Source organism: Pongo pygmaeus, chromosome 7 (genome assembly GCF_028885625.2).
Source record: "Pongo pygmaeus isolate AG05252 chromosome 7, NHGRI_mPonPyg2-v2.0_pri, whole genome shotgun sequence".
NCBI classification, from domain to species: domain Eukaryota; kingdom Metazoa; phylum Chordata; class Mammalia; order Primates; family Hominidae; genus Pongo; species Pongo pygmaeus.
The window spans coordinates 109,073,250-109,093,561 of record NC_072380.2 but is presented as its reverse complement, the minus strand read 5'-3'; the positions used below and the strand labels follow the sequence as shown (position 1 = coordinate 109,093,561).

The 20,312-nt window shown below is 36.6% G+C and overlaps 1 protein-coding gene across 4 annotated transcripts in view; it reads right to left on the bottom strand.

The window, feature by feature from the left end:
* CPQ (carboxypeptidase Q) overlaps positions 1–20,312 on the bottom strand; it is a 587,881-nt gene that overhangs the window by 524,525 nt on the left and 43,044 nt on the right. The window lies entirely within an intron of this gene.

The window sequence follows — 20,312 nt, the reverse complement described above, 5'->3', positions numbered from 1 at the left end:
ATTGAGAAAGAGGGAATCCTCCCTAACTCATTTTATGAAGCCAGTATCACCATGATACCCAAACCAGGAAAGAACACAACAAAAAAAGAAAACTACAGACCAATATTCCTGATGAACATTAATGCAAAAATCCTCAACAAAGTACTAGCAAACCGAATCCAACAGCACATCAAAAAGATAATTCACCATGATCAAGTGGGTTTTATCCCAAGGATGCAGAGGTGGTTTTGCATACACAAGTCAATACACAACCACATTTATTTTGTACTCAGAATAAATGAGTATGCAACAAAGTAGATACCCAGCAATCCCACTACTAGGTATCTACCCAAAGGAAAAGAAGTCATTATATCAAAAAGACACTTGCATGCATATGTTTATCGCAGCACAATTCAAAATTGTAAAGGTATAAAACCAACCTAAGTGTTCATCAACAGATGAGCGGATAAAGAAAATGTGGTATTTATACACCATGGAATACAACTCAGCCATAAAAAGGAATGAAATAATGTATTTTGAAGCAACATGGACAGAGCTGGAGGCCATTATTCTAAGTAAAGTAACTCAGGAATAGAAAACCAAATACTGTATGATCTCACTTATAAGTGGGAGCTAAGCTGTGGGTATGCAAAGGCATACAGCTTGGTATAATGGATTTTGGAGACTCAGGAGTGGAGAGGGTGGGAGAGGGGTGAGGGATTAAAAAAACACATATTGGGTACAATGTCCAGGGACAGGTACACTAGAATCTTAGGCTTTACTACTGTACAATTTATTCATGTAAACAAAACCACTTGTACCTCAAAAGCTATGGAAATGAGTTAAATATAGATAAATTTAAAAACTAAAAAATGAACATACATAAAGAACAATGACAGAAAAAGAAAATATGGTCTTGATTCATAAACAAATGAGAATCTCAGCAAATAAATTGAAACTATAAAAAAATTAAATTCTAAAACTGAAAAGTAAAATACTTAAGTAGACAGATCTGAAAGATATTTTAGGAGTTATATATTAAGAATATTCAACAGTGGTGAATGGTGGGTGATAAAGAAGAATTCCCAAGATTTTGCCAAGACAACTGTGTAGGTGGTAATCCCATTTATTGAGATAGGCAACTCTGCGAAAAAGCCGGTTAACATTGTTCCAAAAGTCACAAACCAACGTGCTACTCTGTGGTGATTGTAAAGGCTAGGTGATAGGATGATCTAGAATAATCATAGCTATACAACAATGCAGCTGATTTTGTTGTTAAGTAGGGAGTATCCTTCATAGGAAACTAATGACAGAAACTTAATAAACTAGAGATTCTATTATAGAAAAGAATAAAACTACACGGGATAGAAGATTGGAGCAGATATCATATCAGTCCTCTTTTAAAATTAAGTTTCTATTGTTCTTAAATTATTTTAAGACCCTATACTGTGTTGGATGAAATATAGGTAGAGGGCCAACAAACAATGTGAAAAAAAAAATACATATATATGGCTTACCTTGTCTTTTCATTAAATGGCTCCAAATTTAGAAGCTGTGGTAGGCAGAATAATGGCCCAAACAAAAATATCCAGTCTTAATTCTTGGAACCTATGGATATATTAGGTTCTATAGCAAAAGGGATTTAAGATTGCTAGTCAGCTGACTTTAAAATAAGGAGACTATCTGGGATTATCAAGGTGTGCTCAGTGTAATCACAAGAATCCTTATAAGTGTAAGGGAGAGGCAGAAGAAGAGAGGCAAAGGAAGATGGAACTACAGAAGAAGGGGACAGAGAGATGCAACATCGATGGCTTTGAAGATGGAGTAAGGGGGCCATGAACTAAGGAATATGGGCAGCCATTAAATGCTAGAAAGGAAAAGAAAATGGACTCTCTCCTAAATCCTCCAGAAAAGAAAGCAGCCCTGAGGGCACCTTGATTTTAGCGCAGTGAGAACAGTGCTAGATTTCTAACGTGAGTGTCAGAGTGACACAATATGACAATACTTGACTGGTCATTGCTGCCTTTAAATATGGAGGAAAGAGCCACAAGCCAAAAACACAGACAGCATTCAGAAGCTGGAAGGGGCAAGGAAACAGATTCTCCCCTAGAGCCTCCAGAAGGAACACAGCTTTACTGGCACTTTATTTTTTGCCAAGTAAAACGCATTTTGGACTTCTGACTCCCAGAACTAGAAAATAATAAATTTGTGTTGTCCTAAGCCAAAAAAAATCATTCATTCATTCATTCATTAAAATGAAATTGTGTTGTTTAAGCCAGTAAGTCCATGGTAATTTTTTTGTAATACCAGTAGAAAGTTAATCCAATGATCTAGATTGGGGTGCTTCATCTTTTGGCTTCCCTGGGCCACATTGGAAGAAGAAAAATTGTCTTGGGCCACACATAAAATATGATAACACTAAGGATAGCTGATGAGTTAGGGAAAAAAAAATCTCACAATGTTTTAAGAAAGTTTACGAATTTGTGTTGGCATTCAAAGCTGTCCTGGGCCACAGGTTGGACAAGCTTGAAGTAGATACTTGCACTAGGCCAATGTAGTAGCTACTATCCACATGTGATTAAGTTAGTTAAATTGAAATTAAAATTAAATTTCAGTATCTTAGGTTCAATAGCCACATTTCCAGTACTCATCAGCTCCTTGTGGCTAGTGACCACTGTATTGGGCAGTGCAGAGAAAAACTTCTATCATTGCAGAAATTCCTACTGAGCAACAGTGATCTGTTTCTTCATTGCCTCTGCACAGTTATACTTTAGGGTCTATTACTTCGTACAGGGCTATTTTTACAGCTATAAGCCTCCTTTTTTTTCCCCTAGATCAAAAGTGAAAACTTTATGTTGCCAGGAGAAAATAAATAAAATGCCATAGATATAACTAAATCAAATAAATTCTGGACCTATCATAAGAAAAGAGACATCAATCTGGGTTTTACTGAATCAAGCTGTGGGCTTTATGAAAGGCATTTACACTGACCTAAAGGCTTTTTACTTCAGCTTACTCCTACCTTTGTGGCTATTCTAGAAGATTATGGTTGTAAGAAATAGAAAATTTGAATAGCAAGATCATTACTGAAATTTAAAATTTGCAAAAAAATGTGGAAAGACGTAAGTAATGACTATTGAATAAAAATTCAAAGTCATTTCCTCCTCTATAACTTTTCTGGATTTTATTCACAGTACTAATATAATGAAACCGGAAAACGTAAAGCAGTTACTGTCAATGAATGAAGTCATGTTATTCAAAATTTTACTACAGCTTATGAATCATAACTTCCCATTTTAACATTAAGCTGTCACTTTAAATGTATGCCTTCAAATGTTTTAAAAATTGGTGTTCACTCATGTAGACAAGAACTTCAAATTCAGCTTGATTTGAAATCAGTGAAATTCACTGAAAGTTTCTCTCCAACTTAGCACCATCTCCCCACCCTTAATACCCTTAACACATTCACCCCCAACCCTCAAGGGCTAACCCCACTCTTCTCCAGCCATATGCAGGTCATGTTGATGCTTTTCCTCCCCAAAGTTAACAAAATGCCCAGTCAACCAAGTTACTTAGATATAGGGAATATAAGAAGCAACACACAGTATAATAGATGCAGGCTAAAAAAACAATACGCCTGGCTTAAAATAATAGTCATTGGTTCAAAACTAGGGGCTTGAGATAAATTCCACAAATCAAGTAATCATAAAATTCCACAGGTCAAGAAAAATCAGGTAGTCTAGAAAAAAGAAAATTCAGGCAGCAAAGATCACGTATTAAAACACAATCCAAGCAACAAAGACTGGCTGTCGGCAAGCCTTTAACATTACAACTATTTGCCTCAGCCTAGGAAAAAGAATCAATCCTCAAACATGGGAACAGCAGTCTAAGCTATTAATAACAGAGGCACCTAGCCAGAATGTGGAGTAACTGGGAGGAGAGGAAGGCCCACTGATCTTCACACACTGGTCATGTTATCATTAGATCCATTATCAAAGAGAATATACACACTTCATTATCAAAGGTAAGAATTATATGAGATAAAAAAATGTATTTCATAATGGAAAAATGGGGAAAGGTGATAACTGTACAAAATGTTAATAAATCCTGAGTAAAATAATGCCTATAATTATGAAACATGCCCTGGGATTCTTTGGACAAAGAGGAATTGGGATAAAGTTAGAGGAAATGGGCAACAGATAGTCGAGAGAGGGAATAGAAGGAAAGGGACTATTGGGAGACCTAGGCAGGCCTAGTGATGAAGTGATGAAGTAGACACCAGACTCTTGGCTGCAACAGCTTCTGGAAATAACTTTTAGCAGCCACAGGTCTAGGGGTAGGAGCAAATCCATGCAAAGAAACCACAGATGCAGAATTTAAACGCCTCTACCCCTCAAAAAGTTTCCCATCTGCTTCCTGATACCTAAATCACCATTTCACAGTTATAGACAAAAGGCTTAAAATAAAATGTTTATGGTCTCCCACATAGAAGAGGCTGTGAGGAAAAATCTGCTTTCTGCTCTTGCTCATCTTTCCTAAGAAAGCTCTGTATTCCCACTCAATAACAGATATATTTCATGCCTATTAAGCAGGAAGCATGCTAGGCACTAGGGTTTCAAGCATGATTTTAAAGAACAAAATCTCTACTCTCAAGGACAATAGAAGAAAAAGACAAGAAAATAAGTGATTAAAATATGGTAGATTAAATAGAGTCTTATTAGATAGATATGCTTGGGCAATTGACAATAAAACCACTCAGAGAGACCACATAAATAAGCATAGATAGTTTAGTTTAAACTTTTCTGCTTTTAAGATTCTTTCCTGTTCACCGTTCTTTATCATCTTTAAAAGAGGAAGTTCCTCAAAGATTAGCCTGAATGAAGCCCTCTGTTTTTGTTACTCTACACTCTCCCCCTAGACAATTTCATCAGTCCTCTTGACTTCAAACACCATTCACAGTGCTGTCACTCAAATGAGTATATTCATTTCAGACCTCCTTCTCTGAACCCAAAAATATTTATAGCCAGTTGTCTACTTAATACCTCCAACTGGATGTTTCACAGGTACTTTGAATCAAAGATTTCCCAAACTGAACACCTAATCTTCAAGACCATGAATGGTTGCACTATCCACTCAGTAGTCTCTCTCCCATCCACAGAACAACAGATTGATTTCCTGTTTGTAGTTCTTTAATAACTTCCCAATGCTCTTAGGATAAAACTCCAAATCCCTATATAGCCTGCTAATCCCTGACTATCTTGCCCTCTCCTACCTCTCTAGACTCATCTAATATACTCTCCTACTCTTGAACTCCAGATATATCAATTTTATATCACACATTCTAATGTTCCATTCTTTGACCTGATCCCTCTGCCTAGAATATATACTCTTTGCTCCATTTAGTTGCTGCTTACTTCTTCAAAGTTCAACTCAATCCATATTTCCTTAAAAGAGTATTCCTGATTATCCATACTAATTCAAAATCTCCAGAAATACACTTCCTAGCATTATCATAACTATAATTAAATAAGAACAAACATTTATTAAGCATCTACTGTTGGATCAAACACTATTCTCAGTGATGGACATTCAGCAATAGGAAAGACAAAGTTTCTGCTCTTTTAGAGCTACATTTGTCATGAGGAGAGACAGACAATAAGCAAATGAGCAAAAAGGCAAGATAATTTCACATAATATGGAGATAATAAATAAAGAGCAGCTGAATCAGTATCAGGGCCAAAGGGGAGAGTATTACCTCAAATGGGTTGTTCAGTGCCTGCTCTTCCTGAAGGAATATAAGTTTCAAAGGGTAGGGGCTTTGTTTTACTGCTATATCCCCAGTGCCTGGGACATAATAGGTGCTTGATGAATACTTAAGAACTGAAAGTATGAAAGATGTTGCTTTCTACATAGGACTATTTTCCAAGATGCCAAAGAACAATCTCAGGGACATCATATTTTTGTATTCCAAATTATATCACCAGCACATCTTCAAAATATTGGTTGAATAGATAAATAAATGAAACAAAACTTCACTTCCATGGTCCCTGGGCATACATAATATCCTCATGGATAAGAATCCCCTTACAGATTCTTGACCTTTTAACCCCACTATTGCCAAACAGAGTATAGGATACCCATTCAAGTGGCTGATAACCTCTCCGTTTATCAAAGCACTCTTGGTAAGTAAACAGTGGACTCTTATACAAAACAGATGGACCTTAATCTTATTAGGTAGGATTGAGGGAAATAAACTATGCAAAATTCCATTTTGAAAATCCCAGTAGCTAGTACTCAACAAATAGTATGTAATCAACCAGAGGGCAATTAGAACAACTTGCTTGCCTCACAGGTTATATGGCTTACTTAAAAAGAAAAAAAAACACACACATTGGTTCCAGGTCCATTCATGTATTTCTTAAAATGTAAAGTACTAGACTGGATTATCTTGTAAATTTTGAGTGTTACTTTTTTCATTCATTTAATCATTCATTCATTCATTCATTCAATAAGCATTTATGGAGCACTGACTATTTTTCAGGCACCACATAAGATGTTATGCATGAGATTTTATGAACTGAAGAAACAAAACCTATATAGTGGTACTGCTTAGCAAATGGCCACATAGCTTAGAAAGAAGACTGTGCATCAAGCTAAACTTAGGTGGCAAGACATATTTATTATAATCTTTGCCAAATAAATATATGGCAAAGTCTCATTATTCATAGAGTTATGTTCTATAAAGTTGTCACAAACACTGAATTAGAGATTATTGAATCATGGCTTCTTGGGAAACAGAGTTAGGTTCTTGTGATCCTCTGGTCATAACACTTTCATCAACTTATGAAGACATAACCTTGTTTTATGTATGCTTCTTTTAAATGCCATATTTAATATCTATTGATTGATTCATTAACATTGTACTCACAGCCAACAGTACTGCAACTAAAGCCTGAATGAAGCTTATCTAACACACACATTTTCTCTATAAGGCACATCACAATCTTCCTGCATGTAGAAGCGCTAGACAACACTTCAGCACTACACTTGTGGGCCATTTTAAAAAGTAAAATCACAACCCCCCCAAAAAAAGCACAAAAATGCAAAATATGTGACACTAAATATACCTCAAAGAAGACACTGGTTTACAGAAGGAGAAAGGGGAGGGAGGGACAGGAAGGAAAGGGAAGAGAAAATATATATCCTGCATTTGAAACCTGTCTCTACCACTTACTAGCTGTGTGATCTTAGAAAAGTTACTTAATGGCTCCATGTCTCAGTTTACCATCTTGAAATAAACATAGTACCATTGCCTACCTCACGAGTTTGTAGTGAAGCTTAAAAGACTTAATATATATAGTGTTAATGCAGCACCTGGTAGGTAGTAAGCACTATTTAAGTGTTAGCTATCAAAATAAACAAACAAACATAAAGCAATGGGACATTATCATAAACTTTCAGTAAAAATATGTGATGGATACAGAAGAGGATTCAGCAGCTGTAGCTTTCGTTCACCTTTCTCTTATTCTCCTTTTCTCTATCCACCCCTTTTCTTCCTCATCTTCCTTGCTTCCTTGTTGCCTATGCCTCGGGCCTTCGGGAGGCCCACACAGGATATTGGAAGATCCCCCTCCTTCAAAGAGTTTGCTCTAGATGCAAGTTGCTGTCATTTCAAAATTAAGATGGCACTTCCTTCAAGTGAAGACTAGACAGCTTCTGGAATGAACATGCCTCCCTGCTGTACTCCAACTGGCTACTGCCAAAGACAAACCAACCATCCACAGGCCGAAGGAGCCTTCTTGTTAACCCTGCAGTTCTGCAAACAGCCTCTTTCCCCAACAACAAAGCACCATCTTACCAGCACAACTTCAGTTTTTAGTGGGTCACCAAAGAAGGGAAGCTTGAGACAAAGTGAAATAGATTAGGAGCCAGATGAGAAACTGACAATGCCAAAGCTGGGACCTTCTCAAAGCAAACCTCCCACAGGCATCTCCAAACTGGAGAATATGGAAAGTTAGGGTCAGAGCCAATTAGTAGAAGGGATGAGTGAGATACAACGGCTATTGCACAAACAAAAGTTCCTTCAGTTGGGGATGGGGACAGGGTTGGGAACAGAGACACTGAGGCCAGCTCTGAGTGTCAGGGCTTTAGCTGGCAACCTGAAAATCCCCTCCTGCCAAACTTTGCAGGGCCAGGGTTGCCAAGGAACACATTCACATGGCCAAGAGTATGTTATTCAGAGCATCTTCCCAGTGAAATGTGTGTGGCACATTTTGAGGCTGGCAGAAGTCCTGCCTCAGATCCCTTCAGAGCCTCCTCATCTTTCTGATCAGGACAAGAAGCCCTTTCTCATGCTTTTCATAGTATGCACTTTCAGTTAGATACATTTAAACTTCCAAATTAAGCAGAAAAATGCTTTGAAAATGCATTGACTTCATTGAAAAAGATAGTTTTGGATTTAGAAAACATCAAATACTCATCAGATCCCACCCATCTAACTACTTCAAATTACATTTGATAGCTACATCAGCCATTAGTCCTTGATTTACCAGATTTGTCTCCAGCTGTAATAATCAATCCCCATTTCAGAGGTCTATATGTCTCAGGCATTACACTAGAAGCTTCCTAGAATTTATTTCATTTAATCTTCTCTCAAATCCTTGGAAGAATGATGTTACTGCCTATCCCCATTTCACAGTTAAGAAAACTATTGAAAGTAATTTGCCAAAAATCATGTGGAAAGTAAGTTGCTGAGCAAGAATTCAAACCCAAGTCAGTCTGACTTAATCTATCTTCTTTCCACTATGTTGTATATAACCAGGTTATTGTACAGTCTGTATTCGATGTAAAATAAACTTAAAATGGTTTCATTTTCCCCAATCCCTGCTGACAGCTGTCCTACATTGAATCATATTTTACTATCCCTTAGTAACATCTGGGAATATTCCACAAAATTCCAATCACTTTCAGTTATCAGAAGAGCCTAATTCCAGTATTTAAGACTCAAATATATTTTAAATTCCAGTTTCATAGCTAGTATAAAGCTCTTCTTTGCTCTCCCTGGGGCCAGCCAAGCTTCAGGTCAGGCCTGGAGCAGACCGGGGGAAAGTTCTTCTCTCTCCATGCTTCAGGAAGGAAAGAGATGTTCTCTGTGTCCTCTGTACCTCCTCCCTCCTCCAGCTTCCAGGCTGTAAGTCCACCCATGCGTTAGAGCAGTGGGAGAGAAATTTCAGATGTGGCAGAGGTTGACATATGAGACTGGCTGTCTGGAAAAAGTGGGCAGCTGTTTCGAGTTCCCTTCTAGCTAGGTCTGGTTCTTTCTGATGCTGGTGGTCTTTACCAATGTGGTGCTATCTACCCAGAAGGTGCATGCAGTTTACTTGGAAAGATGTTCTGCTTCAAGCCAGCACTATACGTGACTGAGAATGCCCTCAAAACAAGAGACAACTGCATCTCCATTTTGTGTCTCAGTCACTGGTCCACACCCTCAACCCTCTCACCAAATGGGGTATCTCATAACTAGATGCCACTTGATCAGTTCCCAAACTCATGCCTTGCATTCTACCTGCTAGACTTACTCTGAGGAGCCATAGGAACCATGAAAATCCTCCTCCAGACCTTCTAAATGAGCTGGGGAATTTTCTCTGTCTTCTTCTTAGACATCTTACCTGCGGTCCATTGTCTATCAGCCTTGGCAGAGTAGTGCAGCCACGCAAGCAGAAGGCGTCAATTTCCAAGTACATATATGCCCCCACACATCAAGGACCCATGGTAGGTCCTTTTCTTCCTTCACCATACTTCACTTCATGCTAAGGACCTCACCAAGCTAAGCCTCTGTTGCCTCACCTCATGCAACATCTAGCCAGGGGTGAGAAGCCAGTCTCCTGTTGACACTCCCAGGCTCTTGTCTAGTAATCCACTTTTCACAGGGCTTTGAAGTAGCCAGGAAACCCCCATGGGAAAGGGAGGGAAACACAACATTTGGCAAGAAACTCACAACTGTAACAATGTCATCTTCTTTCTCCTCTCTACCCCACATCTTCTTTTATCAATTGGGAAATGATAGGAAAGGCCTTGGGTGACAGTTTAGAGTGATAAGGACAGTTTGGCCACCTCTCACTGATCTCTGGGGGAGGTGTCTGACCCCAGTTATTTATAGTTCACTTTAGAATAGGTGTGCTTGATGTCTCTGTCCTCAGCTTGGGCCCTCAGTACCATATGTTTCAAAATTTGTTTGAATGTAGTGAAGCACAAATATGACACTGTGGTTTATATTATTTTGGGGTTTTTTAGTTTTAATTTTTGTGGGTACATAGTAGGTATATATATATATATGCGTTACATAAAATATTTTGATAAAGGCATACAATGTGTATAATCACTTCAGGGTAAGTGGAGTTATCTATCACCTCAAGCATTTATCCTTTGTGTAACAAGCAATCCAATTATGCTCTTTTAGTTATTTTTAAATGTATAATTAAATTATTATTGACTATAGTCACCCTGTTGTACTATCAAATGCTAGGTCTTATTCATGCTTTCTAAATATATTTCTGTAGCAATTAACCATTCTCACTTCCCACCAGCCCCCTACTACCTTTCTCAGCCTCTGGTAACCTTCCTCCCACTCTCTATGTCCGTGAGTTCAATTGTCTTACTTTTTAGCTCCTACAAATGAGTGGAAACATGTGATCTTTGTCTTTCTGTGCCTGGCTCGTTTCACTCAACATAATGACCTCCACTTCCATCCATGTTGCAAATGAGAGGATCTCATTCTTTTTGTGGCTAAATAGTACTCCACTGTGTACATGTACCACATTTTCTTTATCCATTCATCTGTTAATGGACTCTTAGTTTGCTCCCAAATATTGGTTATCGTGAAAAACTGCTGCAAGAAACATAGGAGCATAGATATCTCTTCAATATACTGAGTTCCTTCCTTTGGGTATATAGCTGGCAGTGGGAGTGCTGGATCTTATGGTAGCTCTATTTTTAGTTTTTTGAGAAAACTCCAAACTGTTGTCCATAGTGGTTGTACTAATTTACATTCCTACCAACAGTGTACAAGGGTTCCTTTTTCTCCACATCCTTGCCAGCATTTGTTATTGCCTGTCTTTTGGATAAAAGCCATTGTAACTGGGGTGAGATGATATCTCACTGTAGTTTTTATTTGCATTATTCTAATGATCAATGATGTTGAGCACCTTTGCATATACTTGTTTGCCTTCTTTTGAGAAATATCTATTCATCTTTTGCCCATTTTTGATCACATTATTATATTTTTTCCTATAGAGCTGTTTGAGCTGCTTACATATTATGGCTATTAATCCCTTGTCAGATGGATAGTTTCCAAATATTTTCTCCCATTCTGTGGATTGTCTCTTCATTTTGTTGTATCCTTTGCTATGCACAAGCATTTTAACTTACTGTGATCCCATCTGTCAATTTTTGCTGTGGTTGCCTGTGCTTGTGGGGTATCACTGAAGAAATCTTTGCCCAGTCCAATGTCCTAGAGAGTTTCCCCCAATTTTTTCTCATAGTAGTTTCATGGTTTTGGGTCTTAGATTTAAGTCTTTAATCCATTTTGATTTGATTTTTGTATATCATGAAAGATGGGGGTCTAGTTTCATTCTTTTGCATATGGACATCCAGTTTTCCCAGCACCACTTATTGAAGAGACCGTTCTTTCCCCAATATATGTTCTTGGTTCCTCTGCTAAAAACGAATTCACCATAGATATATAGATTTATTTCTAGGTTCTCTATTTTGTTCCATTGGTCTGTCTGTTTTTATGCCAGTGCCATACTGTTTTGGTTACTATGGCTTGGTAGTATAATTTGAAGTCAGATAATGTGATTCCTCCAGTTTTGTTCCTTTTGTTCAGGATAGCTTTGGCTATTCTGGGCCTTTTGTGGTTCCGTATTAATTTTAGGATTGTTTTTTCTATTTCTGTGAAGAAAGTCATTGGTATCATGATAGGGATTGCATTAATTCTGCAGATTGCTTTGGACAGTATGGAAATTTTAACAATATTGATTCTTCCAATCCATGAACATGGAATATCTTTCCATTTTTTGTGTCCTTTTCAATTTCCTTCATCAGCATTTTATCATTTTCATTGTAGAGATTTTTCACTTGTTTGGTTAATTCCTAGGTATTTAATTTTATTTGTAGCTATTGTAAGTGGGATTACTTTTTAAATTTCTTTTTCAGATTGTTTGTTGTTGGCATATAGAAATACTACTCATTTTTATATATTGATTTTGTATCCTGCCACCTTACTGAATTTGTTGAACAGTTCTCACGCTTTTTTGGTGGAGTCTTCAGGTTTTTCCAAATATAAGATCACATCATTTCCAAACAAAGATAATTTGACTTCTTCCATTCCAATCTGGATGCCCTTTATTTCTTTGTCTCATCTAATTGCTCTTGCTAGGACTGTTGAATAACAGTAGTGAAGGTGGGCATCCTTGTCATGTTCTAGATCTTAGAGGAAAGGCTTTCAGATTTTCATCATCAGTAAGACACTAGCTATAGATCTGTCATATATGGCTTTTATTACATTCAACTATGTTCATTCTATACCCAGTTTTTCAGAGTTTTTATCATGAAGGGATGCTGAATTTTATCGAATACGTTTTCAGCATCAGTTGAAATAACCATATGATTTTTTGTTTTTCAATCTGTTTATATGATGTATCACATGAATTGGTTTGCATATGTTGAGGATACTTGCATTCCTGGGATAAATTCCCCTTGGTCATGATGAATGATCTTTTTAGTGTATCATTGAATTTAGTTTGCTAATGTTTTGTTAAGAATTTTGGCATCAGTGTTCATCAGGGATATTGGCCTGTAATTTTTTGTTTTTGTCTTTCAATGTGTCATTGTTTGGTTTTTGTATCAGGGTAATATTGGTCTCATAGAAGGCCAGTTTGGAAGTATTCTTTCCTCCTCTATTTTTTGGACTAGTTTGAGTAGCACTAGTATTAGTTTTTCATTAAACATTTGTTAGAATTCAGCCATGGAACCACCAAGTCCCAGGCTTTGGTTTGCTGGGAGACTTTCCAGTATGGCTTCCATCTCGTTACTTGTTACTGATGTGATTAAGTTGTGGATCCCTCCATAGTTCAATCTTGTGGTTGTTTGTATCTAGAACGAGATCCATTTCTTCTAGGTTTTCCAATTTATTGGCACATATTTGCTCATCATAGCCTCTAACGATCCTTTGAATTTCTGTGGTATTGGTTGTAATGTCTCCTTTTCATCTCTTATTTAATTTATTTGGGTAGCCTCTCTTTTTTTCTTAGCCTGACTAAAGGTTTGTAAGTTTTGGTTATCTTTTCACAAAACCAACTTTTCATTTCATTGATCTTTTGTACTATTTTTTAATTTTAATTTTATTTCTTTCTGCTCTGATCTTTATTATTTATTTTCTTCTATTAATTTTGGGTTTAGTTTGCTCTTGCTTTTCTAGTTCTTTAAGATACAACATTAGTTTGTTTATTTGAAATTTTTCCTCTTTTTTATGTAGGTGCTTATAAATTTCCGCTTAGTACTGCTTTCACTGTATCCTATAGGTTTTGGTATGTTGTGTTTCCATTATTATTTGCTTCAAATTTTTTTTTAATTTCCTAATTTCTTCAGTGACCCACTGGTCATTCAGGAGCACATTGTTTAACTTCTGTGTGTTTGTAGTGTCCAAAGTTCCTCTTGTTAGTGACTTCTAGTTTTATTCCACTGTAGTCAGAGAAGATATTTGATATAATTTCTGTTCTTTCAAAGGTTTTAAGACTTGTCTTGTGGCCTAACATATAGTCTATCCTAAAGAATGAGCCATGTGCTGAGGAGAAGAATGTGTCTTATCCAGCCATTGGATAAAATGTTCTGTAAATATCTATTAGGTCCATTTGATCTACTGTGCAGATTAAGTCTGATATTTCTTTATTGTGTTTCCAACAGGTAACAGATGATTGGGTCTTTTTTTTTTTTTAAACCATTCAGTTACTCCATGTCCTTTGATTGGAGAGTTCTGTCCATTTACATTAAACGTTATTACTGATAAGTAAGGTCTTATGCCTGCCATTTTATTATTTGTTTTCTGGTTGTTTTGTGGTCTTCTCTTCCTTCCTCCCTTCTTTCCTTTCTGTCTTCCTTTTTGTGAAGGTAATTTTCTCTGGTGCTATGTTTTAATTTTTTGCTTTTTAATTTTAGTGTATTTGTTTGTTTCTTGATTTGCGGTTACCATGAAGCTTGCAAATACCATCTTATAACCCATTATTTTAAACTGGTGAATTAACACTACATTAACAAACTAACAAGCAAGCAAAGAGAGAACTCTACACTTTTACTTCGTCTCCCTGCTTCTTAACTTTTTGTTGTTCTATTTATATCTTACTGTATTGTCTACATCTTGAAGAGTTGCAGTTTATTATTTTTCATCACCTCATGTTTTCATCTTTCTATTTAAGATATGGGTAGTTTACAAACCACAATTACAGTGTTATAATATTCCATTTTTTTTCTGTGTACTTACTATAACGAGTGAGTCCTTTGCCTTCAGATGATTTCTTATCCTCATTAACATCCTTTTCTTTCTGATTGAAGAATTCCCTTTAACATTTCTTGTAGGACAGGTCTGATGTTGATGAAATCCCTCAGCCTTTTTTTTTTTGTCTGGAAAAGTCTTTATGTCTCCTTCATGATTGAAGAATATTTTTGCTGGATACACTATTCCATGGTAAAAGATTTTTTCTTTCAGCACTTTTAATATGTCATGCCACTCTCTCCTGGCCTGTAAAGTTTTCACTGAAGTCTGCTGCCAGATATATTGGAGATCCATTTATGTTATTTGTTTCTTTTTTCTTGCATTTAGGATCCTTTCTTTGTACTTGACCTTTGAGAGTTGGACTATTAAATGCCTTGAGGTAGTCTTCTTTGGGTTAAATCTTGGTGTTCTGTAACCTTCTTGTACTTGAATATTGATATCTTTCTCTAGGTTTGGAAAGTTCTCTGTTATTATCTCTTTCAATGAACTTTCTACCCTTCTCTCTCTCTCTCTCTCCCCCCCACCCCACCCTTCCTCCTTTCTAAGGCTAATAACTCTTGGATTTGCCCTTCTGAGGCCATTTTCTAGATCTTGTAGGCATGCTTCAATCTTTTTTATTCTTTCTTCTTTTGTCTACTTTGCATATTTTCAAAAAGCCTGTCTTCAAGCTCACTAATTCTTTCTTCTGCTTGATCTATTCTGCTGTTAAGATACTCTAATGCATTCTTCAGAGTGTCAATTGCCTTTTTCGACTCCAGAATTTCTGCTTGATTCTTTTTAATTATTTCAATCTCTTGGTTAAGTTTATCTGATAGGATTCTTAATTCCTTATCTATGAATTTCTTTAAGTTTCCTCAACACAGCTATTTTGAATTTTCTGAAAGGTCACCTATCTCTGTATCTCCAGAATTGGTCCCTGCCAACTTATTTAGTTCATTTGGTGAGATCATGCTTTCTGGATGGTCTTGATCCTTGTGAATGTTCATTGCTCTCTGGCTGTTGAAGAATTAAATATTTATTGTAGTCTTTGCAGCCTGGACTTATTTGTACCTGTCCTTCTTAGGAAGGCTTTTCAAGTATTTGAAAGGACTTGGGTGTTGTGGTCTAAGTTTTTGGTCATTGCAGCTGTATCTGCATTAGGGGACACCTAAAGCTTAGTAAAACTGTGGCTCTTGTGGACTTGTAGAGGTATCACCTTGGTGGCCTTGGATAAGATCTGGAAGAATTCTCTGGATTACCAGGAAGATTCTTGTTCTCTTTCCTTACTTTCTCTCAAACAAACAGTCTCTCTATGCTGAGCTGCCTGGAGCTGGGAGAGGGGTGACACAAGCACCCCTGCGGTTGCCAACACTGGGACTGTGCTGGGTCAGACCAGAAGCTAACATAGCACTGGGTCTATGTTACAGTGAGTCTACACCCAAGGCCCACTGTAACTACCTGACCACTGCCTATGTTTGCTTAAGGCCCTAGGGTTCAATAATTATTATGAACCACAACTTTATTCACAATAGTTCTATTACACACCTACAAGCAAGGTACAATCTTGCACTTCTACTGAAAGCCTACTGTAATTCAGCAGGATCAGACCACTCACTTGGTGTCTCAAGCTTGTCTCAGGTACACTCCTGCACTTACCAATATCATTCTCCTTTCTAGAATATGCTTTCTCAATCATATTCCACCCAACTTTAACATTCAACTCAAGATTCATTTTCCAGAGACAACTCCAACCACAGAGACCTTACTGTTTTCCAGAACTGTATGACTTATTAATAGTATTATTGTCTTATTTAATTATATGTAATTGTACATTTTGATAATGCTCAGCTTATTCAGTGATTTCCAAAGAAAATACACTCAACCTATTTTCACTGTTATTTACATGGTTTTGGAGATATTTTAGAGTAATGAGGAAGGGTCACAGTGCACAGAACAACAGCATTTTACATGGAAATCCCCACTGGGCTTGCCTCTACCTAAAAGCCACCTACCATACCAGCATCAAAGAAGCCTGAGGACTAGCTGGGCTTTGGAGGCTAACTTCTACCCAAGCTTATCAAAGTATCATATCAAGAACATCTTTCCCAGCAATGGAATTCTCACACCAGTTACCAAAATGACTCCGCTTTATTTTTTGTTTTAACTTATATTATTGTCTAAATGTAGATCTTGAGTCCTCAAGTAAATTATAAACATTTTAAGGAAAAGATAGTCAATACTCTGAAACCCCCAGAACAGTGTTATTCACAAAGACATTGCTATATAAACAACTGTTAAACGTATGAAGAGAGATGACACAGAAACACTGGTGGAGTGGGTTGAGTAATGGTCCCCCAAAATATACACCCATGTCCTAACTGCTAGTACTTTTGATGAGTATAACCTTATTCAAAAAAAGGGACTTTACAGATATAATTAAGTTAAAGATCTTGAGATGAGATCATCCTGGATGGGCCCTAAATTCAATGATACGTATCCTTATAAGAGACAGAAGAGAAGACAGAACATAAGGAAGAAAGCCATATAAAGACTGAGGCAGAGATTAGAGTTATGCAGCAACAAGCCAAGGAACATCTGGAGCCACCAGAACCTGGAAGAGGCAAGAAAGAATTCCTCCCCTAGAGCCTTTGAAGGGACAGCATCCCTGCTGTTATCTTCATTTAGAACTTCAGCTTTTCAGAACTGTGAAAGAATAAATATCTGTTCTTTTAAGCCACTGGTTTTATGGTAAATTGTTAAAGCAGTCCTAGGAAACTAATACCACCAACTTCTGTACATTTATTCTTCCATTCAGAAAATATCCCCCAGGAGGCTCTTGTGTCTAGGCATTTCAGGTATATGAAGATGTCTCACACACGGATATTGCCTTGGAAAAACTTATATTCCAAAAGAAAATCTGGTTACCTCTTGGATTTGGGTTGTCAGTTGCTAGCAGGGCATTTTACTTTGTTTTTCACAAAAGACCATAGATGTAGTCATATTTTCATGAAATGGGAACAGGAAGTCATAATATGGCCCTAAAGTCATAGGTGAGGAAAGGACTCTAGGCCAGCCTTTTCTAATTCCTGCAATTATCAGGACAGACTTATGAGAATCTAAAGAAGTCAACAACCATAGCACTCAAAAGCGGCAGACACACATCGTTTCCCCTGCATTGGGCATGTAAACATTGTATCACAGCTCAAATGGAGTTGCAAGAAGATGTCAAAAGAAACTACCTGTGGCTACAGCAGAAAATAATCTTCCAAAGTAAGCATCACATCCTAACAGAAAAACTAACAATCCCTTGTTAGGAATAATGATAGTAGTTGCATAACTTGGCAATAGATTTCCTGGACAAAACTTGGCACTAAAGAAAGCAAGTAACTGAGACTGAACAACAAATCACATGTATAAGCTATATTTTCAGAAATCTGTCTGAAGGCAAGGCAATGGGGAAGACAGTGAAAGCTAAATTAAAAAAAATACTCATTAAATCATAAGGACAATTGTTATTAGCCTAGAACACAATGGGGTGCCCCTCTCACACAAACCTTTTACAGGTAGCTGATCCAGAAAAAATGTGCCTCAGTTAGAGATGATTATTTTTTAAAAGCAATAACTTGCATAAGAGCCACAAAAGGAGTAAATAGGGAACAGAGGAAAGTGGCATCCAAAAAATATTGCCACAGAACAGATAAAAATTTTGACCAAATATAATGATATAAACAAAAAATAAGCACATACCTCTATAAATTAAAAATGCAAAGTAAGTATACAAGAGCCCAAGTAAAATAAGGAAAGGCAAGGCAATACAAGGAGATGATGCATGGACTGGCAGAGTTCATAAACAGGACAGAAAAATAAAACCATCAGAGAAATGAAGATCATATTGGAGACAATCCAAACAGAGTAAATGCTGCTGAAAACAAAGTAAGAATTATGAAGGACACAAATTTAAAAAGTGATCAGAATAAAATGTAAATAACCAAGTTAAAAAGGATTATAGCAAAAGTAAAATTCTTTTAATGATTATAGAAAAAAGGATATATATATAGAAAATGGAAATCTATTACACTTGATCTTAACCAAAAGGCCATGAAGAGAGAGAAAATGGAAATCAAGCATATGCATAACTAGTGTCCCCAAAAAGTGTAATCAAAACAATGGAAGGAACAGGTTTCAATACATAATTTTTTCCCATCTAGAGAAAAGTCCTCAAGGAAATAAGATCAAAAATTTTATATGCAATCAAACTGTTGCTGAAGTATAAAGACGGCTGACAAACTTTTTTTAACATGCAATAATCTGCAGAATTTGGTTCCATTCTTCCCTTTTTCCATTTCTGGAAGAAATTGCTAGTGCATTAACTTCAGTCAGTCAAGAAATGCATGATAAATCTCTGGCAAAATGATGAATAGTTGTACTGAATTCTCTATAACTAAGACCAAAACAAATACATTATGGTTACAGGATAGAATGAATAGGTTAGAAGCCTTGACATGTAGCAATGTGTAATTAACAAAACTTGAGACAGCAAGGGGGCAAGAAAATTGGTGGCAGTATATTTCTGCTGATTTCTTCATTTTATAGAGATAGAGGTACCAGACACCACTGGAGACCTACACAAATCCATCCTTTTCTGCTTCTGTATTGTAGAACTAGGAGGTTCTCCCCAGCTCCACAGAATGATTTGTGATTAGCATAAGTTAGTCTTGGGAAATCTATTTCTCTTAACATTCGCTGGTTTTAGCATGAACATGTGATTCAATTCTGTCCAATGAGTCATGAGCAGACATTTGTTTCTCTCTTCTTATGAAGAAATTTGAGAAGATAAACAGCATTTTTCTACTCTCTTACCCCGCTATATGATAAATTCATGCCTATAAATGTAACCAAGAAGAAACAACAATGAAGTTAACAGCCTACATGCTGAGAATGGTCAAGAAAAATATGGAAAAACTGGATTCTAAAAACATTGTTGAGATAGTAGAACTATCCTACTTCTGGACTTATTAACATTATTATTAAGGTAGCAATTGTCTTAATTGATTAAGCAACCACTAGATGGCTTTGCAGTTACTTATTGATGAAAATATTCTAATTGATATAATAGCAGTCAAAAGAGATCATTTAAAACTAATAAGTCAAGCAAGAGAATTACAGTACATTGAAATATAAAGAGGCATACATGAAGAAATATAGTACTGTCAATTTTGCAGTAGGAATAGAAGGAAGAAAATGGCAATTGCTAAGTTCATCTGTGCTAATAGTAGGAAATAGAGAGTCACATCAAGATATAATTATAAAGTAACTGGAATCATAAAATTACAAATCTTCCAAATCAGAACATACATACACGCCCCACAAAGCAGAAATAGTCCATACTGTGAACAAAATGTGATAAGACATAACGACAGAATTAAAAGTAAACACTTATTTCTACAACTACACATGGCCTACACATACTCATTAAAAGAAAAATGAGGTGGGCCTCAAAGCAAAACCCAAATATCTGCTGCATACAAGAACACCACAAATTCAACAAGTAACCAAGAAGGGTTGAAAATAAAAGGAAAGGCAAAGACTACAACAGGCAAGAGCAAGTAAAAAGAGAATAGCATTCATGGTATTAATATCAGATGGGTTTTAATGCAGCGTAGTATATGTTCAATTAAAAAAGATAAACACCTTGTAATGCTAAAGGGCACAATCCAAAATGTAGATTAAATGTTATGACTATCTAATTACCCACTAATACAGAAGCAATATCAATAAAGAAAAACCTGCAGAAAACAGAAGTCTT